Source organism: Chiloscyllium plagiosum, chromosome 13 (assembly GCF_004010195.1).
Source record: "Chiloscyllium plagiosum isolate BGI_BamShark_2017 chromosome 13, ASM401019v2, whole genome shotgun sequence".
Classification (NCBI taxonomy): domain Eukaryota; kingdom Metazoa; phylum Chordata; class Chondrichthyes; order Orectolobiformes; family Hemiscylliidae; genus Chiloscyllium; species Chiloscyllium plagiosum.
This window is the reverse complement of record NC_057722.1, coordinates 12,474,529-12,491,532: the sequence shown is the minus strand read 5'-3', so window position 1 is coordinate 12,491,532 and position 17,004 is coordinate 12,474,529. Positions and strand designations below refer to the sequence as shown.

At 39.8% G+C, this 17,004-nt stretch overlaps 1 protein-coding gene across 7 annotated transcripts in view; it reads left to right on the top strand.

Annotated features, from left to right (window-relative positions):
- Positions 1–17,004, top strand: part of LOC122555774 (diacylglycerol kinase delta-like) — a 152,516-nt gene that overhangs the window by 65,977 nt on the left and 69,535 nt on the right. The window contains exon 1 of one of the 7 annotated variants that reach the window (XM_043701904.1): positions 6,177–6,274. The exons of the other annotated variants lie outside the window; for them this stretch is intronic. The gene's annotated coding sequence lies outside the window, so the exon portion shown is untranslated. Of the gene's footprint in view, positions 1–6,176; positions 6,275–17,004 lie in introns of those variants that run through there. 7 annotated transcript variants of the gene reach the window in all.

Genomic DNA, 17,004 nt, shown 5'->3' with positions numbered 1-17,004 from the left:
CCTTGTCTCAGTCCCAACCCTCGAATTCAGCACCACCTTCCTAACCTGCAATCTTCTTCCTGACCTCTCTGCCCCCACCCCCATTCCGGCCTATTCCCTCACCTTAACCTCCTTCCACCGATCACATTTCCAACGCCCCTCCTCTCTACCTTTTAGCTTAGCCTGCTTGGCACACTTTCCTCATTCCTGAAGAAGGGCTCATGCCTGAAACGTCGATTCTCCTGCTCCTTGGATGCTGCTTGACCTGCTGTGCTTTTCCAGCAACACATTTTCAGCTCATATTCTTATGAACCTCCTCTGAACACGCTCCAGGACTAGTACATCCTTCCTGAGATATGGGGCCCAAAACTGCACACAATACTCCAAATGTGGTCTGAGCAGAGCCTTATCGAGCCTCAGAAGTACATCTTTGCTTTTATATTGAAGTCCTCTCAAAATAAATGCCAACAATGCATTTGTCTTCCTAACTTCTGACTCAACCTGCAAATTTACCTCGAGAGAATCCTGGACTAGAAGACACACATATCTTTGCACTTCAGATTTCTGAATTTTTTTCCCCATTTAGAAAATAGTCCATGCATCTATTCTTCCTACCAAAGTGCATGACCTCACACTTTCCAAGGTTTTACTCCATCTGCCCACTTCTTTGCCCACTCTCCTAACCTGTCCAAATCCTTCTGCAGCCTCCCCGCCACCTCAATGCTTCCTGTCATTTTAACTATCTTTGTATTGTCTGCAAACTTAGCCAGAATAGCCTCAGTTCCTTCACCTAGATCACTAATGTATAACATGAAAAGTTATGGTCCCAACACTGAGCCTTGTGGAACACCACTTGTCACCGGCTGTCAGCATGAGAAGAACCCTTTTATCTCCACTTTCTGTTTTCTGTATCTGTATCAAGCTTCTATCTGTACTAGCACCTTGCCTCTAACACCGTGGGCTCTTATCTGACACTCAGTAGCATCCTGTGCTGCATCTTGTCAAAGGCCTTCTAGAAGTCCAGGTCGATAACATCCATTGGTTCTTTTTGGTCTAATCTGTTCGTTACTTCCTCAAAGCATTCTAGCAGATTTATCAGGCATGACCTCCCTTTGATGAAACAATACTGACTTTGCCCTATTTTACCATAGGGCCCTTCCTGAAGAAGGGCTTATACCCGAAACGTCGATTCTCCTGTTCCCTGGATGCTGCCTGACCTGCTGCACTGTTCCAGCAACACATTTTCAGCTCTGATCTCCAGCATCTGCAGACCTCACTTTCTCCTCCTATTTTACCATACACTTCCAAGTATTCAAAAATCTCATCCTCCACAATGGATTCCAAGATCTTACCCATGACCAACATTAAGCTAATCTGTCTGTAATTTTCCGTCTTTTGCCTTACTCCTTTTTTAAACGGGTATCAAGGTAGCAATTTTCCAGTCCTCTGGGACCCTCCCTGATTCTATCAATTCCTGAAAGATCACCACTAACCCCTACACTACCTCTTCAGCTATCTCCCTTAGAACTCTGGGGTGTAGTCCATCCGGTCCAGGTGATTTATCCACCTTCAGGCCATTCGGTTTTTCTGGCACCTTCTCCTTGGTGATGGCCACCATCCTTCACTCTGTCCCCTCACTCTTGATTTTTTGGGATATTACTCTTGTCTTCCACTGTGAAGATTGACACAAAGTAATTATTCAGTTCCTCAGCCACTTCCTTGCTCCCCACTACTATCTCTCCAGCGTCATTTTCCAGTGGCCCAATGTCTGCTTTTGCCTCTGTTTTGCCCTTTATATTAGATTAGTTACATTTATCCCTTCACGTAACACTATGGGCAATTTAGCATGGCCAATTCACCTGACCCGCACAGTTTTGGACTGTGGGAGGAAACCGGAGCACCTGGAGAAAACGGGCGCAGACACGGGGCGAATGTGCAAACTCCACACAGACAGTTGCCTGAGGCGGGAATTGAACCCGGGTCTCTGGCGCTGTGAGGCAGCAGTGCTAACCACTGTGCCACCGTGCCGCCCACAAAGAAACTAAACAAACTCTTACAGTCTTCTTCCTTATTTCTTATTTTGTTGCCTGCTGTTGGTCTTTGTAAGCTTCCCAATCCTCTAGTTACCCACTGTCCTTAGCCACTGTCCTTTCTCTTTTGCTTTTATGCTATCCCTGACTTCCATAGTCAGCCATGGTCGCCTCATCCTCCTTGTACCATGCTTCTTTGCCCTCGGGATGAATCTCTGTTGTGTCTCCTGAATTACTCCCAGAAACTCCTGCCATTGCTGTTCCACTGCCTTTCCTGCAAGACTCCACTCCTAGTCAATTCTACCCAGCTCCTCCCTTATGCCTCTCTTGTTTTATATTCAGCTGTAATACCATTACTTCTGATTCTATCTTCTCCCTCTCAAATTGCAGAGTAAATTCAAACATTATGATCACTGCCTCCTAAGGGTTCCTTCATCTTAAGCTCCCTTATCAAGTCTGCGTCATTGTACAACACTAAATCCAGTATTGCTTATTCCCTTGTGAGAAGCTGCTCCAGAAAGCCATCTCGTGGACATTCCACAAATTCCTTTTCTTGCAATCCACTGCCAACCTAATTTTCCCAGTTCACACGCATATTGAAATCCCCCATGATCACTGTAACTTTGCCTCTCCTACACATGTCTTCTATCTCCTATCTACATAGATTTCAGCTCATTCATACTACTGCTTTCCTACGCTGCTCATCTATCATCTATGATCTTGTTGATCATACAGTGTCTCTCAATTCCTCAATGTCTCAAACTTAAAATTCTTATCCTTGTATTCACATCCCTTTATGGTCTTTCCCATTTCCAATTGTAATCTCGTCGAGTCCTGAAACTGTTTTTGATTTCTGTATCTCAGAATCTGATCTCACTTCACCAACCAATGATGTCCGTGTCTTCAGTTCTCTGGACCCCTGCTGTGGAATCTTGTCCAAATTCCCTATGCCTTCTCTCCTCCTCCATTAAAGCCTCTTTGCAATCTTTGATCAGGCTTCTCCTAATGTCTGTTTAATTATCTTGGCATGTATTTTTGTATTTTTACTCCTTTGTAAAGTTGTTCAAATTAACTTTCTTTAAAGATATTGTGTTGTTGGTGCCCAGAGTATTCCACAGCATAAAGTGAGTGTTAGAACCCATAGTATTACACAATATCAGTTGAATATCAGTACTCAACAAATCATTTAACATTAAATATTTCTTTTGGTGCATCAAGCTTTTCCGCACAATAAACATGGATGAGCAGCCAGATTGTTAATCAAAATATTTCATAGCCTAAACATGTACTAGTGCCCAGGTATTGAACAGCTTAAAATACATATTTCAATCAAATTTCTCACACATGGAGTGTCACACCATATTAAACATGTATTAGTCTGCATATTGTTGCACAACATTAATTATAAATTAAATTGTAAATTACACAGTAGTGTAAAAATTAAATGGCTGTTCGCACCTAGAGTATTGAAGTGTATTAAGTGCATAATGCCACCCAACATGTTGGACGACATGAAAATAGGTATAACAATCCAGAGTATCACAATGTTAAACATACTGTTACCCAAAGTAACACATAGTATTGATCATTTATTCCAGTATATGCAATAGCCAACATTGATAGATATTTATTGCAGGTGTAACAAACAACACTTATTTAAACCTGGACTATTAGTTGGAACACCATACAGTATTAAACACAGCTTCGTTTTAATAAAAGTAAGGGTTTGTATTTTTAGGGTCTTTCATGACCTGAGGACATCTCACAACAATTCAAAGCCAGTGAAGTACTTTTGAAATATAGTCACTGTTGTAATGTAGGACACAACGTTCAGAAATAGCATGTGATAATGACCAGAAATCTTTTTCAAAGATTTTGATTGATGGATAAATGTTTCCCAAGACACTCTGTGGAACTTACCTGTGCTTATTCAAAATAGTGTCAAGGAATCCTTTATGTCCACTTCAGAGGGTAGTTAGGGACTCAATTTAACAGCTCATTTTAAAGACCACTCTTTGAACAGTGCAGTATGCCCTTAGTATTGAACTGGAGTATCAGTCTTGACTCTGTGATTAAATTTCTGGAATGGAACTTAAATTCACACCTGATTAACTTCTGAACTGAGAATTCTACCACTGAACCATGGGTTTACATTTTTGAGCGCTGCTGAAAAAGAGAGATATGCTCTCAAGACTCTCTTTGTCTTGCACTCATCAAGTCAAATGCAAGAATGTCAAATTTCAAAAATCACAATTTATCCTGCACTAGAATAAGGTGCTAATTGGTAAAGTTGACTCTGATTGGTTGAAATTTTCCTATTGAGAATGCAGCAGCAAATTATTGTCCACTGTGATTTTGTTCAATTCAGTGATGCATTACCTGTTCCTTTTTTCTGCAGAGGATAGATCTCTGTGTACAACTGTGTGTAGTTTCTAGCATGATTAAATGAGCCACATTGACTTACCATGGTTTCAGTATGTACTATCTACAGGGTATGTTGTCGCATTGTTTTCAGAAGTACCTCAAAACTTAATAAAGAAAGCCAAGGGTATCAGGTATTTGGGAACTCTATTACATCCAAGTTCCTCTCCAAGGCCCATGTCCTGACTTGGGCATTCCTTCGTTATAACAAAATTCTAAACAACTTCACCTTCAGTACATAAGCTACATAAACTGCTTTCAACATATAAACTGCATCAGTTCAAGAAGACAGCCCACAAACACTTTGTCAATGACAGTTAGGCTTGTACAGTATATGCCAGACTTGCCATCAGTGCCACATCCCAAAGAATCGTTTACTGAATACTCCATAGAATGATAGTCCTCATCAATTTCTTATCTCTATGAACCTTCTGTTCTACAAATTACATGGTGGCATAGTTTAAAACATGGTTTTATCTCTGATAATGCTAACCAGGAATTCACAGGAAGCATGTAGGTGTCTTAGAAATTGAAGAGGAAGGAACGTGGGTTTGTTTGTCACAATCGCAGTTAATAATTGCTTTTGCATAAGTGTGTTTTGATTTGAATATTACATAACTAGCCATAGGATTATACCAAAAGAAAAAATGCTGGAAAATCTCAGCAGGTCTGGCAGCATCTGTGAGGAGAGAAAAAAGCTGACGTTTCAAGTCTAACTGACCCTTTGTGAAAGCTTTGTCCAGGAACACATTTTTTAGTTCTGATCTCCAGCATCTGCAGTCCTCACTTTCTCATGGGATTATACTAACGTGAGATGTATGCATGAACACCTGAAGGAAGTACTCTATCATTTGATCTATTGATGATGGTCAGGATGAGAGCAAGAAGTCACAACTGCATTGTGCTGAGAAACAGACTTGAAAACAGGACTTGTTGTTTCAGTCTATTCAGTGTGTTAAAGTGGAGGCGACATCTGAACTGGTTTTCGTGCCAAGCAATAACACCAAACTATTAAGATGTTTGTGCTCCTTAATTGTCAATGTGGGTAATGTAGTTGCTACATTGTATGTGAGGTAAATGGATAAATATGGACATTCATTGCCAGTGATTAAATAGTTGTGAGAAGTTACATTTAGGCGATCAGGCACCATAAGGCGAGTAATTGATAGTTGTTTAGCAATAAGTTTCAGAAATAAGACTCTGCCACAGAGTAAGAATTATTTGAAAATTGAATCAAAAGCTACTTTTTAACATTTGCAATTTTTAAACAAATGTTTTGGTTAAAGTTGATAGTTCCTCTCGCTCCTTTTACTTGGCTGGTTAAGATAACAGCTGACAGATAATAACCCGCTATGGTGAAGAAAGGATTTTTTTAATTAACTTTGCTAATCTGCTGTGGTACTGCTTACAGGTATTCCTGGGATTCAAGTAGTTCTATTTTGTTTAGTTGCTCCCGATCATTTCCTATTGGGAAGCCACCTGAATTGTTTGAGGCTAATTATAGCTGTTTAAAGTTTACAATTTGGATTGACACCTATTTAGTGCTCCTCCTTATTACCTCAGGCTGTAAGTGCCAGCAGGAAATGACTAACTTTCTTTCTAATTTGATATGCGTTTCTTAAAATTATTTAACTATGACTTGTTCACGTCACATTTTTACAAAATGTGACATCCTGTATGTGGCAAGTAAATGGAAACTGGTTGGGTGATGAGGAGCCCAGCTGATTTTAACTCTTAAACCTCCTCTACACTCCACTGGCCAGCTGCCTGTTGTTGCATGCGGAAAGCGGCAGTCACCAACAGTAGAAAGTCTGTCTTCACTGAAGATATCCAGTGACACTCAAGTAAGTGCAGGTTGTAATTTGACAGTCTCTCATGGGTGCTTCTACAGGTACTAAAATCATGATTTTAACAAATCTCTTCCTGCAAACAGGGTTTCACCGAGCAGATGTCTTTTTCAATTAGTGATTGACAGCCATTGGATTCTTTGAATGTGGAGTTGCATGAAGTTTAAGGCACTTAACCAATTTGGGCAGGTGCCTTAGCCACCCAAAAGAAAATAGCATTGATCTCTCAGGAAATTTACCCACTCAACTTTAATGGCTTGTCTTCATGGCTTTCCCTAAAATGGTGAGAGTTAAGTTCTGCTCTCCCTCTATTAAAGTCAAAGCTCCAGCATTAATACTGGTAACAATGTTCACCTCAAGACCAAATATGTTATCTGTATCATGCTTATGTCGATAAACTTCACTTTGCTCAATCCTCCACTACCTTCTATCTCCTATCTCCTCCTGCTTTGCGTTGAACTCTGAGTCTGTATGAGTGGAGATATTCTCCCCCATGCTGGGAAGCAGTTGCATGAAAGAAAGAAAGAGCAGTAGCTCCAAGCAAAGACAGGAATGCTTTAGCAGCACCTACAACTACTAGTCCCCTGAACTCCACAAAAAACTCCGCAACACCTTAGTGAACTTAGCCACCATGCAGAGAACAGGCCAGCAAGGAATGAGAAACAGCCATGAAAATGTAAAAATATGATGAGGATGGAGTATTGAAATTTAAAGGTCTGTAGCAATGGGAATTCCAATTTAAGAACAAAAACAAGATCAAAACCAGTAACAGCAGGCAACTGGATTCAAATAGAAGTTTGGGTGTCATAAAAAAATTGGGTGAAGAAAAACACAGGGCATTGCAACCAAGTTCAAAAGGATGTAGAAAACCAAATCAAAGGGGGTTGAAACCAGTGCTTAATGAAAAATCCAGAAAAAAAGTAAAGGCGTAAAATGTGGTACTTCGCAAAAGAAGTGAGGATCGGGCCTGATAAAAATGGGACAAAATTGTGACTTTAGTAATACTGGAAGGATTTTTAATAAGAACCAGGAAATGGGGCTTCAAATAGACATGGAAGGCACAATAATGAAAATTCAGAATTCACTGAATAAACCAGGAAGCTGAAAGTACCGAGAGCAGGAAAATGCAAATCAAAAATAGCGAAGGAAACCAATGCTTTAAAAAAAGCATCAAGCAAGGGAAAAAGACTAAGATCAGAGCCTCAATAATTGTGAACAGCGATGATCAAGAATAAACATAAAATTAGTTACTTTTGTCGGAAATATTTTAAAAACTAGCCGACAGCGAGGCTTGGAATGCGATTAGAGACAGAATCGGCACTCTTGATACAAGTATAACCGGTAAGTCAGGATTTAATGTTGAAAAGTGCCATGCCAGTAACAGCGACTGCTGTCATAGAAATGTAATGTGTATATCTTAACATGGGATTTGCATGTGAAGCATTTGCATGGGTATGTAACATATGTAATTTTATTATTATTTTATAGATATATAAATTGGGCTTCATTCAGTGTCATGTGTACTTTAAGTGTGAAACTGAGGGCTTAATTGATGGTGGAAACATTATGCAGTTCATACAATCATGAAAACTTCACAGTTACTATCAGGCATGAACCTTTACCACTTAAATGTATGTAACTCCAGCACTAATTTGATTTTCCATTTAAAGTCTAGGTTCTCTACTATTAAACCCACAATTTCTGATATGGAGCTGAATCAACTGAAGTCAGGTTAAAAGATAATGACGTATATATGTTTGAATTTACTGGTGTGCTTCACATATCCATATTTGTTTCGCTTTCTGCTTGGAATGTATAAACATCATCCTGCTGATTACTAGCCTATGTGCCTTAGGCAAACAGTCACACTATGCCATTACTCTGATCTGGATTCAGATTCAGTTCGGTGCCAGGTGATGGATCTCAAAGCAACCTGAATATCAATGTTTTCCTTATTGGAATCATCTACAAAAATAATGGTGTTTGTACACTCTTAAAATCAGCAGTTATAGTACTCATCAAAATCAGCTATTTTAAACAAAGTATATTAGTCAGAAATACGATAGAAATTTGGAACACTGGCTTAAATTTTGATGTTCATTGCAATGACTGTTCATTTGCCTAGCTGGGCATGTAATAATTTGTACACCAACACTGATCTTGCCAAATCTGTACTTAGAAAATATGCAAATTCACATCACTTTGAGGGAAGTGGTTCACGAGGACACACAAACCAAATTCACAGGGATTAGGAAGTCTTAGCTTTCAGTCTAGCAGGAAAAGTTAAAAAGGAAATTCCAGGTTGACTCCTGAATGTACTGTCTTTTATCATATTGGATCGTGTTCTGCTAATATAGTTTTTCCACCTATTCAGTGCCTATTCCTTCCTCAAATAGCTTTTAATTTGTCAGTAAAATCAAGACTCTCTTGCAAATTCACAACTTCCTCGGAATGCATGTCCTACATTTTTTATATACTTGCATGGGATGTGGGCATAGCTAACAAGGCCAGTATTTGTTTTCAAATCTGAATGCCTGGAACTGAGTGACAGACTAGATCATTTCCAAGGGCAGTTAATAACCAACCACATTTCTACTTTAGGGTAACATGTAGTCCACACCAAGTAAACATGACACATTTCCTCCTCTAATGGAATTGAACCAGATGGGCCTTACGGCAATCAACAAGGATTACATGGTTGCCATTAAGTTAGTTTGTTAATTCTCAATTTTTTATTGAATTCATTTTTCTACCATGGTGGGATTCAAATCTATCTTCTCAGAATATTATTTTAGGGCCTCTGGATTCATAGTCTAGTAATATTACCACGACAGCACCACCTACCCTTGAACAAATATGAAAAAGTTGTTTTCAGGTACTTCTCAGAAAATGTTTACTTAACTCTGAAGATTTTATTTTATATTAAATATTCATATTCGGTCACGTTAAAGATACTGATTGCAGGATATTTGAAGATTTTTGAGCTTTTATTGGAAAGTGGAGAACACATGCACTCATAGTAAGTGAGCAGCATGGTCAATTATAGCAGTATAAAGCAAAGAGGTAGGGATAAAGCATGTTCCTAGAAAAGAGCATTTTTCATATATGTGACCCAAAGTCAGGAGATTCAGTAACGACTAAACTTTAGATTAACTTGAGTCTTGACTCCGTTATCAGGTCTCCATTTATACCTAACCTTGCCTTTGTATTTGGTGCATTTATGGTTCTCATTACTCTAGGGTGACATCTGTATCTTGGCTTCCTATATTTAAATTGTAAGATCTACTATTGTGTTCCTATAATAGAATTATAAATACACAAAAACAACTATCCAAAATCAACTGACAAGATAGGGAAATAGTTTTAGCAATATTAGCCACAAGACCAAAAGCAAGGAGTTCACACTCCAATAATCAAAAGTGCAGAAAGAACAAATATGGAAGCATGAAACTCAATTTGCTTTCTTATGGGAATATTAATAAGCCTTAGTTTGAAATGTAAGCAGGATGACACTTACTTTGGGACAGTGGTGTGTGGAGATCAAGTACCTTTGAGTACCATCTTATGGGCTTGCTTTTATCATCACAGACAAGATAAGATAAACTCACTGTAGTTCAGACGATCATAAGGCTGCCATCTCATTAACAGAGCCGACAGGTGTGAACCATCTGGTAAGCCCCAGCTTCATGTAACTTGTTAGAAACTAAATAAGTATTTATAAACCAATTGCCAGTCTGTATTGTTTTAAGTTTGAGTAAAAATAACTCATACTTTTGAGACTAAATATCATAATTTGTATGGGTTTGTCTCTTGATTTGAAAGACAAAGTAGCAGGATGTTTGCATTTCTGCCTCTCAAGCCAGAACTGACTTTTCTATCTCTAAGCATCATTCAGCTACTTATCATTCTACCAGCAATTACAGTTTCATTAGATTAGATTAGATTCCCTACAGTCCATACTGATTCTCTGAAGAGTAACGCACCTAGACACATTTCCGTCTGACTAATGCACCTAACATGATGGGCAGTTTAGCATGGGCAGTTCACCTGACCTGCACGTCTTTGGACTGTGGGAGGAAACCAGAGCACCCGGAGGAAACCCACGCAGACACGGGGAGAATGTGCAAACTCCACACAGACTGTTGCCCGAGACTGGAATCGAACCTGGGACCCTGGTGCTGTGAGGCAGCAGTGCTAACCACTGAGCCATCGTGCTGCCCGAGTCTTTCAGGATATTGTAGCTTTAAGTTGTAAGTTAGCAATAGCTGCTGCCACTTTTCTAAAATAGTTTATTTTGGTCAATTCAGTCAACTAGATCCTGAAATTATTTTGTGATTCATTGAAAAAGCTTCATGAAAGCATTATCTGTTTTATGTTGATGATTCTTGAGATTTATGGCCACCTCTTTAAATTATGTCAATGAACAGCTATAAAATTAAAGTATTGGTGTATGTATTATTGGGACAAGCCAACAGTAAGGGTGTTGAATAAAGACTTTGTGAAAATTGACATGTCCATATCTTCATTATTAACGTTCTGGTTTTGTATGTGTAGTCACTGTGGTGGTTTGGCACATTTATTGTCAGTGATCTGTTGCAAGAGTGAGGCTTGGATTTTAAAAGATATGAAAAAAAATAGGCCGCAGAGACTTTGGATTTTATTTGAACATACTGGGGGCTATTTCTAAATATGAATTAAAAAAAAACATCTCTGGAAAACAGTAGAGCCTCAACAACAAGAGATTTTAGGTAAGGGGTAGAAGGTTGAGAGGTAATGGGAGAAAACATTTATTCATCCAGAGAATGTCCGAGGCTAACCTGGATATTGAAATAGTTAAGTCGAGAGATGACAAATACATGGATGAAGATATCAGCAACAAACGAACTGAGGCAAGGGCAGAGTCAGTCCATCTGGCAGAGGTGGAATTAGCAGTCTTCCTTATGGCATTAATCTAGAAGTTTTTCTGGGGTTTAAAAATGAAAATGTAACTAAAGCCTGATTGAAGTCCGTTTTCAGACAAGATGATTGCATTTTACCTACAAAAGCAGCTTACGTTTACAGATTGCTTTTAAGTGATTAAAATATCCCAAAACAATTCACAAAAGTGTAATCGGACAAAATTTGGTGTTCAGCCAAAGAAGGTCATTATTAGCTTGGTCAATAAGATAGGTTTTAGGAAAGGAAGGTGGACTTGCATTTACATAGTGCTGTTTGTGTCCTCAGGATGTCACAAAATATTTCATCCCTTTGAACTTCAGTTTTAATGTGGGAAACGTTACAGGAGTGCCTTAAAGAAGGTGAGGTGGAGAGACTAAAAGGCTTTTTGCAAGAATTACAGTTTTGTCATCAAGATAACTAAAGATATAAGTGATGGGGTGAAGAAAGTAGGTTCTGCACAAGTTGGGTCACACTTGTTGATAGAGTTACATGGAAACAGACCCTTCGGTCCAACTCGTCCATGCCGACCAAATGTCATAGAAAATTCTAGTCCCATTTGCCATAATTTGGCCCATATCTCTCTAAATCCTTACCATTCATATAGCCATCCAAATGCCTGTGAAAAGTTGTAATCATACTAACCTTCACCACTTCCTCTGGCAGCTCATTCCATACACGTATCATTGTCTGTGTGAAAAAACTGCACCTTAGGTCCCTTTTATATCTTGCCCCTCTTACCTTAAATCTATGCCATCTAGTTTTGGCCTCCCCTACCTCAGGGAAAACACCTTGCCTATTTACCCTATTCATGCCCCTCAAGATTTTATAAACCTCTATAAGGTCATCCCTCAGCCTCTGATGCTCCAGGGAAAACAGCCCCAGCCTGTTCAGCCTCTCCCTGTAGCTCAAAACCTCCAACCCGGGGCACCATCATTGTAAATCTTTTCTGAGTCCTTTCAAGTTTCACAAAGTCTTTGCTTTAGCAGAGTGACCAGAATTGCATAGAATACTCCAAAAGTGGCCTAACCAATGTCCCATTCAGCCACAATATGACCTCCCAACTCCTATACTCAACACACTGACCAATAACGGCAGGCATACCAAACGCCGCCTTCATTATTCTATCTACCTACAATTCCACTTTCAAGAAACTATGAACTTGCACTCTGGAGTCTCTTTGTTTAGCAAAGCTCCGCAGGAGTTACCATTAACTGTATAAGTGCTGCCCTGATTTGCCTTTGCAAAATGCAGCAAATTTATTTAAATTAAACTCAATCTGCCACTCCTCAGCCCATTGGCCCATTTGATCGAGATCCCATTGTATTTTGAGGTAACCTTCTTTGCTGTGTGCTTCACCTCTAATTTTAGTGTCATCTGCAAACTTACTAACTAGGTTTACATCAAATCATTTATATAAATCACAAAAAGGAATGGACCCAGCACCGATCCTGATTGATCCAAAAGGTTTGACAAAGTGTATCAACTCTCATTTTGTTTTGCAAATCTGAGTAAATAGCACTATAAATAACTGGACAATGTGAACATGCGTTAGTTGAATGAGTGTAGAATCGAGTTTGATGTTGAAATGATTTCCACATTTGAATAACTTAGTACATCCGTGCAAAACAGTTTAGAAAAGACTGACACATAAAGTGCTGTGAAAATGGTGGGGTTTGCAGCACTAAAGAACCACACAGAAATTAACAATTACTGACTTTGGATACAGGAGGAAATAATGTCAAAGAGTTGCTTGACTGCCTTTACCTGGAACATATAGTAGCAGTTTCATTGTCAGATTCAAATGCTTCTCTTTACCAGTAGAGCCGTGTGCATGGAGAAACATGGCTCTTCGAGGCACACTCAGCATTGTTGCAGCAGTAGCCTGCAGCACAATCACAGTTTGGTTGATATGATGCAGACTGTTTTCAAACTTAGAGGATTAAATTGTGAGGGCTAGTTTTATAAACTTGAATTGCAATCCATTTAGTACAAATGGAAGGGGATAGTATTTATGAGGTATTTAAAATTTATTTAAAACCACAACATTGAGTAAAGAGGCAGCATTCTCCTCATTTTGTTTGGGCATTGTCAGTGAAACTATGGCATAATAAGCTGGACAGTGTGACTATTTGTAAATTAAGAGAATGAGAAGTACGCAATCTCTGTTGTGCAGAATGACATGTGAGGTGGTAATAAGCAAAGGGTGGTAAACAAATTACTTCAGTATGTGGTTATGAATTGTGTATTTGTGTTTAGGTCCACCATGCATTCTCGTCTGTCCTGCTGCTTTTGACCAGCACAGGTGCGAGCAAATAAAATGCTGCTCGTGTAAATGGGGTTTTGTATTACTGCCCTCACACGCTCAGGAATTGGCTTCAAGAACTAGTTACTTTTACAATAACATTTAAACTAAGACATAATGTCAGGCTTATCAATGCTAAGATTTTCTTTTATTTTTGCTGCAACATTCTGAAAGACGAGTCACATAACATTCACATTATGTGTATCTGGATGGTAGGTAGCTAGTTGAGGAACTCAGTTTTTTGAGCTGTGCTCAGTTCTAACTTCTGACTCAGATTTAGGCCTGGTTAAATGCCAACTTGAGATTTGCGTTTCAAGCTGATCTGATGTCTGAATTTAGGTGACTGAGAAAACCTGCCGCTGTTCGAAGCATTTCATACCACTTTCATTTTCACGTGAGATTCCTGCTTTCTGTCATGTTCTAGATTAGGAACAGGACACTGCAGCATTTACACTGTAACAGTCCAACCGTTAGTATTGTAATTGTTCAGATTTGGGCACCCAGTCATTGTGAGTTTGGGTTTTGCAGCGATAGTCAGGCCACATCGAGCTTTAAAGATTTCTTTGAAAAACATCTGAATGGAAAATGTTAGAGTGGTTTAATTTCTGATGTGGTTTATTATAGGATATGAGCAAAGGAAGGTGCAAAAATAAGGCTGCCAATCACACTTACGTTCATCACCATCATGCTAAATATAACGGTGCTGATATCATCTTTAGGTCAGCGATCAGACTCAGTTCCGATGTGAAGAATGATCCTTTCCACTTGGTTGAGCAGAATAGGTCTTACTCGTGTTTCATGGTATGAGTTAAAAGGTGTTACAAACCACCAACCACGTAACAAGAAAAGTAATCAATCTTAAGAAATTATCATTAACTGCGTGGTGAAATGCTATCTTGACTCTGATAACTCAGGGTTTGAAGAACTTCCTCAAACTAATGGGGGTGGGTAAATGACAGGGAACCAGGAGAGTAATTTACACCTATAATAAAAGCAAATTATTGATGATCCTGGAAATCTGAAATAAAAACAAATTGCTGGAAACACTCAGTGACTCCGACAGTTTCCCAGGAGAAAGAAACTGAGTTACCATTTCAGTTCGATAACATATCATTAGAACTGAAGATGTTACGACAAGGTTTAAGCAAGAATGTCCCTGAAGAAGGACTAATGCCCGAAACGTCGATTCTCCTGTTCCCTAGATGCTGCCTGACCTGCTGCGCTTTTCCAGCAACACATTTCCATCTTTAAGCAAGAATGGCAAGAGAAAAGGACAGAATGAAAGATCTCTGATTGGATGGAATATAGGAGAGATTAAAAATATTGCAGGACAAAAGCAGATGGTAAAGACACCGCTAAGATACAGAGTTGTTCTAAATGGCAGCAGCAGCAGAGCCAATTTTGGTAAATTGCCTGTGAATGAATGTGAGAAATTTTTGAAACTTTAAGTATTGAGTCCAGAAAGCTGTACAGCACCTCATCAAAAGGTGAAGTGCCAGTTCTTAAGATTTTGTTTGCTTCATTACAACAAATTTAAAAATTGAGAAGTCAAAGTGGAATTGGGATGGAAAAATACAATGGTGAGTACCTGGGCACTTATGATGGAAGGAGATGCTCAAAGCTTATGTTTTTATCAACAGTGAATACAGTACAGTACACTAAATTACAAGAGTAAGATGTGCAACACTGTTTTACCGGAACAGTGAGGGGAAAAAATGCTGTGATAGGACAGATGCTGTGTTTGTTGTGTTGTATAGGGATGTGCCAAAGGTAGGGGATTGAATCCTGGGGCTGATTGAAGAATGTAACCAGGTGTCCAAGAGGGAATGACCTTAAAGTGTAGGGGAAGGTGTTTAGCACACTGGTGGGTGAATGTGAAGATATGAGTGCTAGAAGGTGAGCACATTGGGAACCCTACTGTAGCTTGGCAAAACTGTGAGAAATGGACAGGAGTGATCATAGACTCTGTCAATCATGGTGGAAGGGAATTTTCAGTTGAGAGAAAAGGAAGGCAAAACAGAGGCAACAATGTCAGAAGAGAATTGAGAAAACTGAAGAAGGCAACAAGAGTTGCTTTAGAAAGTAGGTTATGAGGAAGTAGCCAATGTAGCTGTCAGAGCTAGTGGGCTTTAAGGGATGTTGGTTATCAGACTGTCCCCAGAAATGATGACTGAGAATTAAAGGAAGGAAGAATTTGGAAATGAATCAGCTGAAAGCAAGAAGAGGGCTTAAATATTAAGTGAAGTTTCTGAAATTGTTGATCCAAACTAGACCAGTACGGAAATGAAGTGAGGAAATGGACATGAGTAGGACAGGAACAAAGAATATACCTTGTATCACACAAACAGATTGGCATTGCTAGAGAATCTGTGCCTTTTATTTAAAGGAATGAGTATAGTCAGAGGGGAAGTTTATCAACATGAGGCAGAGGATGTGTGCATGGAGTCTGGTTGAGCCTGTATTCAAAAAAGTGTTAAAAAGCTCTCAGTTCTTTGTGATTTTAGATTGAGTTGTACAGGGGATGGATATCCCTAGTGGGAAGAAGACATCGAGGCCATGAAGCCAGTCATGAAAGTTATTGGAAGAGTTGCAGGTGTAGATCGGAAAGGAACGGGACAAGGTGTTTAATGAGATGATAGTAGGTGACTTCTTTCCAAGCCATACCTAGTGCAGTTCAGTTATTTCTCCCTTAGTATTGCCATGGCCAACAAGCATTGCTAGTACGATGGAAAGAGCCAGCAGGCTCTGCGCGAGGCAAAGCTCCCACAGGCACTGTCAGTGTGATGAAATGAACCAATCAACACTGTACATGTGAGGAGAAGAGCAAAAGATGTTGTCTGTCTAAGGGACAAAGAGAGTAGGCACTGCCAATCTAAGTGATATAGAGTGAAGATAATGTCAATCTAAGCGATAGAGAGAGGGAGACAGTTTCAGGGAGACAGCCAACAAGCACTATCAGTGTCAGAGTGAGAGCCAGTAGGCACTGTCAGTGAGAAGGAGAGAATGTTGGCGAGACAGGCACCAGGCACTGTCAGCGTCAGGGAGAGAGAGTCAACAGGCACTGTCAGCATCAGGGAGAGAGAGTCAACAGGCACTGTCAGCATCAGGGAGAGTGTGTTAACGGGCACTGTCAGTATCAGGGAGAGAGTGTTAACTGGTACTGTCAGCGTCAGGGAGAGAGAGCCAATGGGTACTGTCAGCGTCAGGGAGAGAGAGCCAACGGGTACTGTCAGCGTCAGGGAGAGAGTGTTAACTGGCACTGTCAGCATCAGGGAGAGAGTGTTAACAGGCACTCAACGTCAGGGAGAGAGAGTCAACATGCACTGTCAGCATCAGGGAGAGAGTGTTAACAGGTACTGTCAGCATCAGGGAGAGAGTGTTAACGGGTACTGTCAGCGTCAGGGAGAGAGTGTTAACGGGTACTGTCCGCGTCAGGGAGAGAGTGTTAACGGGTACTGTCAGCGTCAGGGAGAGAGAGCCAACGGGT